This window comes from Dermacentor variabilis, chromosome 1, assembly GCF_050947875.1.
Source record: "Dermacentor variabilis isolate Ectoservices chromosome 1, ASM5094787v1, whole genome shotgun sequence".
Taxonomy (NCBI): Eukaryota; Metazoa; Arthropoda; class Arachnida; order Ixodida; family Ixodidae; genus Dermacentor; species Dermacentor variabilis.
Window position 1 is genome coordinate 239,533,483 of NC_134568.1, and position 8,473 is coordinate 239,541,955.

The window sequence follows — 8,473 nt, forward strand, 5'->3', positions numbered from 1 at the left end:
TCCCACCTGCTCGCATGACGTCATCCTCGGATGGGACTTCTTATCCCGTCGTAAAGCCGTGATCGACTGCGCACGCGCCGAAGTTGAATTTTCCCCTTGTGACGCACCCTTGCAAGAGGATTGTGACCGCCCTTCTAAACTTACCGTGCGCGAGGACACAGATATTCCACCTGGCTCCTTCGCCCTCATACCCGTCTCTTGCGATGCCATCACTGATGCAATGGTCCTCTTCACACCGTTCGACGTCTTCATGAGCCGTAAATCTCTCCCACTACCCTTCGCAACACTTGACATGGCCGGCGGCTGCAGCAATATATACTTTTGCAATCCCTTCTGTGCGCCTATTACGTTGCTCGTTGGTGAATGCCTTGGCTTCGTGAAACTCATCGACTCTTCGTCTTTGGTTGACGTCCCCGGAGACTCTTTTGATGTCGACTCCGGCCAGTCATCATCGATTTCCGCGCTTGAGGAGACGTCCAGGGATGCATTCTCGAGTCCCATCGCCGATACCCTCACACCTGCCGAACGCGCCGACCTTCTTGATCTCCTGCACCACTTTGTAAGTTCATTCGACGTTTCACAACCGCACTTGGGCCGCACGTCGGGCCGCACCTGCGGCAAGTTCTTTTTTCATGCGCTTTGATTTCCATTAATTTATCGTTTCTTCATATTATTTATTAAGCACATGTAATTTCCCCTATGTTGTCCTTGGTGTCCGGGTTTGTTGGCTTCTTTTGATATGAGCTTCCTAATGAGAAGTTTATGATTAATAAGGTCAAAGGCCCTTGAAAAATCTATAAAAATGCCCAGTACTACATTTTCTTTTTCGATTTGATCTAGTATATACTCTTTTTGTGCAAGAAGTGCCGATTCAGTGCTCAAACCTTCACGGAAGCCATACTGGCAGTCAATCAAGATGTGTTTCTGTTCGAATTTTTTCAGTCTTTTGAGGATTACCTTTTCAAAGGCCTTTGAAAACACGGGAAATATAGAAACAGGCCGGTAATTGCCCATATTGTTCTTGTCACCCTTCTTATAGAGTACCTTAACACGAGCAACTTGTATTTGGGGTGGAAATATCGCTTGCTCGAGGCATAAGTTAAATATGTATGGTATGCATGGAGCATGCAAAGAGGCAGCATGTTTCAAAGGCTTCGCTTGCATCCCGTCAACATCCAACGCACTGCTGTTATTTAGGCTTATTATTACCTCTGTCACTTCAGCTTCAGTGACAGGGTCAAGGAACACCAAACTGTTATTGTAGTAAACATTTTTTAAATCACTCGTTGCTGCCATTTGACCCGCGGTGTTCACAATATGCTCACTGAAAGCATTGGCTAACGCCTTCCCTGACAACTCGTTGCCATTGTATTTTATTTCACGAACTGATTGGTTTTTAACATGATATTGTAACACTGAGTTCAACTTCTTCCAGAGAGAGCATTTGAGCAGCCAGAAAGGGAAGTAAATAAATTATTAAAATGACGTTTTCTTGCTCTTTTTAACTCTTTGTCTAAACTGTTACGGAAAGTTTTGAACTTCTTCAGTGCGTCCGGATCTCTGTTCTTAATAAATTTGCTAAACATTGTATTTTTCTCCCGAATTTTTGCTGCCAGGTCAGAGGTTATCCAGGGCTTACGAATTTTTCTCTTTTGTTTTAAGCGTACAAAAGGAAAGTTCTCTGTATATATAGGTTTAAGGATTTTCAGGAATTCTTCGTAAGCTGCGCAAGCATCTGTAATATTATACACAGTGTCCCACGGTACCAACGAAAGTTTGTCTACAAACGAGGAAAGATTTTGCGGCGTAATACGCTGTATTAAATTTGCAGGTGAATTTTGTTTCATGTTCACTTTTTTACTACAGCATAAAAAAATAGGCAAATGATCACTGAACTCAGCCGCGATTACTCCAGCTCTGATTCTCTCCGGCATTACATTTGTAACAAAAATATCAATCAATGTAGACGTATTCAGAGTCACTCTTGTTGGAAGATGAATAACATTTGTAAGGCCATTGGATTTTAATAGAACATCCAGCTTAACCTTTGACGGATCACTGCTCAACATGTTAATGTTTACATGACCACCAAATATGAGATCGAAATGGGAATCATTTACAAATGTAAAAAAAACCTTCTAGGTATTCTAAAAATGGTGTCATCATTCCGTTCGGAGGTCGATAGACAACAGCGATTACAATCCTTTGCAATTTTAACGAAATAAACTCGTCACTTGTGCTTACGAAGAACGTCTGAAGTAACTCACACGAGAAAGTACTTTTTACCAAGATGCATACACCCCCACCGCGACCACTGGTCCGGTTAGCATAGAAAGTTTGATAAGAAGGAAGACGGAAAACAGTTGAGTCGTCTGTGCTCCATGTTTCTGTAAGCATTGTCACGTCAAACACGTGATCAAGCTGCTTGAAAAGAAGAGTAAGTTCGGGTACTTTATGCTTTACTGATCGTATGTTTAGATGAAAACACTTCAGTGATTTCATATATACTGGTCCCAGGTGCCTTTCAAAGCCATGCGGCAGTACGTAACGTTCCGCGTCGACGTTATCCATGATTATCATTTAGTCATATCAGAGACTGCCGTGTTCCTTATCTTAGTTTACTGAAGTCGCGAGAACTTGAAATGGCCACCGCATTTTCGCCGTCAGTTTTGCGCACGAGGACTCGTCCATTGTGATGCCAGACGTACTTGAAAGCGTTTATCTTTGCCCAGTTTTTCACCTCAAAAAGAAGTGCACGCGTTCGTTTGGTTATGTTTTCTTGCAAAAACAACTTATCTACACTGCTCAGCTTCTTCCGGTTTTGCCACCATCCATCTCGCTTCATTTGTTTGGCAAAGCGACAAATAACACCTGGCGTTTTTCCTTTCTTAGCGGGCAGTCGATGGATCGCCACAATATCATGTTACAAAAGTTGTGGGAGCTCGGCCTTTCCTGCTAGCGCATTTATTTCTTCCAATAAATTCTCATTGTAAGTTTGCGGAATTCCGTGGAATTCCAGGTTTAGTTTACGGCTTTGCCATTCCAAGTAGTCAACCTCGGCCTTAAGCTGTGTGACCTCCTCCCGTTCTTCAAGCTTTAGTAACCTGCTTTAGTAAAAATGAACGCGACATCGCGTTCATTTTTTTCCGTGCGTGTTAGAAGCTGATCGTACTGCTCGCTCATGAAGTGAACAGCATCTTCCAAGCTCTCAACAGATTCTTTTAGGGGCAGCAATCGGTCCAGCTTGTCATTAATAGTCTTCAGCCACACGCGTACATCATCTTGCGCGTCAGGTTGTTTGACCACCTTTTCTGCTAGCTGTGAAGGCGACGTAGAGCGTCGGCATGTTCTGCATCGCCATGCTCTGCGATACGCTTCACCCTTCGATTTTACTGTGGTGTCGGATATACGCCAGCACACTTTCCGGTATGGTACGTGCAATCACATTCACTACATGTCATTGATTTCTCTGAATCATCGCACTCTTCACATACTTTGCGCTGCCCTCCCGGAGACATATTTCACTGTGGCAGCAGCACCAGCAGCAGTAATATCAAAAGTAAGAGTAAAAGCTACGCAAAAATAATAATGCAGTTACTAACCTGCAAAAGTACAGAGGTTCGGGCTTAGAGCGCTGAGATGCACACTGCTGCTACTGCTGCCAATGTGATGGGCGTGCTTTCGGGGATCAGTCTTATAGCCTCCTGGTAGATGACAGCGTCAGCAGCGGCTGATACGGCGAAGATCCTCTGCAGATAGGCGCTCCGTGATCTGTCTAGTTGGATACTTGGAAGATCCCAGCGTAGAACTGTCGACGTCACACCTGACTGCAGTCTGCAAAATTACAGGGGTTCGGGCTTAGAGCGCTGAGATGCACACTGCTGCTACTGCTGCCAATGTGATGGGCGTGCTTTCGGGGATCAGTCTTATAGCCTCCTGGTAGATGACAGCGCCAGCAGCGGCTGATACGGCGAAGATTCTCTGCAGATAGGCGCTCCGTGATCTTTCATGTTGGATACTTGGAAGATCCCAGCGTAGAACTGTCGACGTCACACCTGAGTGCAGTCTGCAAAAGTACAGAGATTCGGGCTTAGAGCGCTGAGATGCACACTGCTGCTACTGCTGCCAATGTCCCTTGACTTGCGTTCAGGGTACTGGCAGGTACCGATGGCTGCAGCCTATCGCCAGAAAACCGCATTCATTACGCCTGACGGCTTATATGAATTTAACGTAATGCCGTTGGGGCTTTGTAACGCCCCTGCCACCTTTGAACGACTCATGGACAACACGCTGCGTGGCCTCAAGTGGTCTATATTTCTGTGTTACCTCGACGATGTCGTGGTTTTCTCGCCTGATTTTCCGACTCACCTGCTCCGCCTCAGACTTGTTTTGACCTGTCTAACGAACGCTGGCCTCCAACTCAACCTCAAGAAGTGCCGCTTCGCCGCGCGAGAGCTCACCATTTTAGGCCACGTTGTGTCCAAGCACGGGGTTCTACCGGATCCTGCAAAACTTCGAGCAGTCGCTGAGTTTCCGAAGCCTCAGACCATCAGAGAACTTCGAAGCTTTGTGGGCCTATGCTCATATTTCCAGCACTTTGTTCGGAATTTCGCATCTATCATGGCGCCATTGACTCAGCTTCTGCGCGGTGACACCACCCTCTCCTCCTGGTCCCCTGCATGTGACTCCGCCTTTGCTACGCTGCGTCGTCTTCTCACCTCCCCACCTATTCTTCGCCATTTCGACCCGTCAGCTGCAACTGAGGTACACACAGATGCCAGCGGGGTCGGTCTCGGCGCCGTCCTCGCCCAACGAAAGCCCGGCTACCCCGAATACGTAGTCGCCTATGCGAGTCACACGCTTACGAAACCTGAGGCCAATTACAGCGTGACCGAAAAAGAGTGCTTAGCCTTAGTATGGGCACTTGGCAAGTTCCGACCGTACCTGTACGGGCGCCCATTCGACTTGGCCACAGATCACCACGCGCTTTGTTGGCTTGCCAACTTGAAAGATCCCACTGGTCGCCTAGCCCGTTGGGCATTACGCATCCACGAGTACGATATTCGCGTCGTATACCGCAGCGGGCGAGCACACTCCGACGCAGACGCCCTGTCTCGTTCACCTTTACCTCCAGGCTCGGCCTGCAGAACAACTTCCGCACACTCCATGTCATCTCTCGACATGAACTCCTTTGCCACCGCACAACGTCGTGACCCATGGATCGCTTCTCTTTTCGACTATCTATCTGGATCATCGACCATCCCTGTATCCCGAAACCTCCGACGCCAAGCAGTTCAATTTGCCATTCGTGACCAGCTGCTCCACCGACGCAATTACTCTCCTGAAGGCCGTCGGTGGCTTCTGGTGATTCCCCGCAGCTTAAGGTCACAAATATGTGTCGCTTTCCACAACAATCTGCAGTGTGGCCACGCCGGAGCCTTCAAGACGTACGGACGAATTCGCCACCGCTACTATTGGCGTGGCATGTACGATTTTGTACAAAAGTTTGTTCGATGCTGTCTTGACTGTCAACGCCGCAAATCGCCGCCTTTACGCCCGTCTGGTGCCTTGCAGCCGCTCCCATGCCCTGCCACACCCTTCGATCGCGTCGGCATCGACCTATACGGCCCGCTTCCTATGACGCCAGATGCAATCGGTGGATCGTAGTTGCTGTTGACCATTTGACACGCTACGCCGAAACTGCAGCTTTACCAAGTGCTACAGCGCGGGATGTAGCCTTTTTCGTCCTACATCGCTTCGTGCTTCGACACGGCGCACCTCGAGAACTCCTCAGCGATCGAGGTCGCACCTTCCTCTCCGAAGTCGTCAAAAGTTTGCGCTCAGAATGCCGTATTATTCATCGGACAAGCACGGCATATACCATCCCCAGACTAACGGGCTCACAGAGCGATTTAACCGCACACTTGGTGGCATGCTGTTGATGTACGTGGCATCTCATCACGGTAACTGGGACCACATCCTTCCATTCATCACATTCGCGTACAACACCGCGATCCAGGCCACTACGGGATTTTCACCTTTCTTCCTCCTGTATGGCCGCGAGCCTACGCATACCATCGACACGCTCCTTCCATACGTTCTGACGCCTCCGAGTGTCTACCTGTGTCCGACGTCGCCCGACAAGCCGAAGAATGCCGCCAGCTAGCGCGCTCCTTTACGGCAGAGCAACAGCAGCGCCAGAAAGAAAACCGCACCGACACGCTTCCAAACACCACCTACGCTCCAGGCTTTCTTGTGTGGTTGTCTGTCCCTTTCCAGACTCCGGGGCTTTCCTCGAAACTCGTCCCAAAATTCGAAGGGCCTTACCGAGTCTTGGAGCAAACATCTCTGGTGAATTTTCTAATTGAGCCAGTGTCACCACCTGAAGACTTGCGCCGGCGTGGACGTGACATTGTCCACGTCTCGAATCTCAAGCCCTACCACGACCCTCTGCCTCCTGATTCTTAAGGCGCCAGGATGGCTCTTTTTGTCCGGATGGAGATTGTGAAGAAGAAGACGCGCCTCGCGGCACAGCCGCATCGCCAACGCGATTGGAATGACTATAAGTTTGCTGCAGCTACATTCAGGCAAACAGTTGACAAAGCGAAAGAAAATTATAACACCAAACATTACAGTTACCTATCCCAGTATAGTAATAAAAAAGCCCTATTTCGATTCCTACGGTATAAAAAGATTGTTTCAGCCCCAGTTAATGTAGAGTCAGTTGGCTTAACTTCCACTGAATTAGTGCAGTCACTGGAGGATATTGCAAAAGGCTTAGAGCGTCGATTCACATCACTTCGCCCTATCATATACCGGCACCTGAACCAGCTAATGAGTACATAACGGTCACATTAGAAGAATTAATGAGAGAGGTAAAGATGCTGCCATCTTCAGCCCCAGGCCCTGATGGCATAACTACAGCAATGATAAAATTATTATTCAAATTGTCTCCCCAGGATTTGCTTAATTTTATAAATTACTCGATTAAGAATGCATGGATTCATCCAGATTGGAAGGTTGCCAAAATAATTCCACTACTCAAAAATCCAGGCGATGGATATTCAATAGACAACATTAGACCTATTTCTCTAACCTCAAATCTTGTAAAGTTAATCGAGAGAGTTCTTTATGGTCACGTCGATAGGCGGATAGGCGAGAACCAAACATTAAGTGATTCTCAAATAGGATTCAGGCCCGGCTGCTCAATTTGGTGTGCTCATGTTGACTTGGAGAGTAGAATCCAACTCGCTCGCCGCAACAACCAGTACGCGGCCCTAGTGACATTAGACATTGCGAAGGCGTATGACAGTGTCGACCACAGTACTTTAATCAACAGACTCAATAGTGTGAATCTTCCACAGTATATAATTGCATGGATTCAAAATTTTCTAAGCGGACGAACATTTTATTGCTATCAAAACGGTGTTTCTTCTAAAAGTTACAAACAGACAAGGGGCGTCCCTCAAGGTGCAGTACTTCTATTCAACATTCTACTAAATCGCATCCCGACACATCATGACGTACAGGTATACGTATACGTTGATGATATCGCATTTCTCACGGTATCGAATGATATACATAGCCTATATAAAACTTTGCAGTCGTATCTGAATCAGATTGAAATTTGGCTAAAAGGAATACAAATGTCGCTAAATGTCAGCAAAAGTGCGATCATGGTCTTTCCCTTAACTTTTCCTATCCGAATAACACTGTCATATGTCCAGGAGATTATTCCGCAGGGACATTCTTTAAAATATCTGGGAATGAGTTACACCGAAAAGCTTAATTGGCAGACTCACATAGAATACATCGCATCTAAGGGAACACGCACTGTTGGTTTATTACGAAGAGTTTGCAGCAGTCCTTTTGGAATGCGCAGGGAGACCTTGCTGATGATTTATTGTATGTATGTCCGCCCCATTCTAGAGTTTGGATGCGTGTTATTTTCAGGAGGTCCTACGTATAAGTTACGTCCTCTGGTTCATTTAGAACGCGAATCACTACGTCTGTGTCTCGGCCTTCCAAAATTTGTAGCAAATAATATTTTATATCATGAAACTCACCTGCCTTCTCTTCAAACTCGATTTCGTATACTGACAGTCCAAACATTTCTAAACATCTATGTTTCTCCCCAGAGAAGCTCCTACTATATTTTTACTAGAGAACCAACTGCATTCTTTCAGAATCAATGGTCCAGACTGCATTGTCCCCAGGTAGTTTTTGTGCAGAAGCTATTAGAGCCATTACAAATATCAATCCGTGATGTGGCTTTTCAAAATTTACCTACTTCGACGGTAAGTGTTGAATTTGGCGATATATTTCCCAATAACGCTAAGCTCCTACCTATTTAATGCCTAAAAGGTTTATTAGATGACCACCTTGAAAACCTCCAAATAAATTCAGTAATAGCCACAGATGCTTCTGTCAGTGAGAAGAAGGCCGGAGTGGGCATTTTTTCGACATCATTAAA

At 46.6% G+C, this 8,473-nt stretch overlaps 1 pseudogene; it reads right to left on the reverse strand.

Annotated features, from left to right (window-relative positions):
• Positions 1–2,608: 2,608 nt before the first annotated feature.
• LOC142562544 (uncharacterized) lies at positions 2,609–8,112 on the reverse strand (annotated as a pseudogene).
• Between the last annotated feature and the right edge of the window lie 361 nt (positions 8,113–8,473).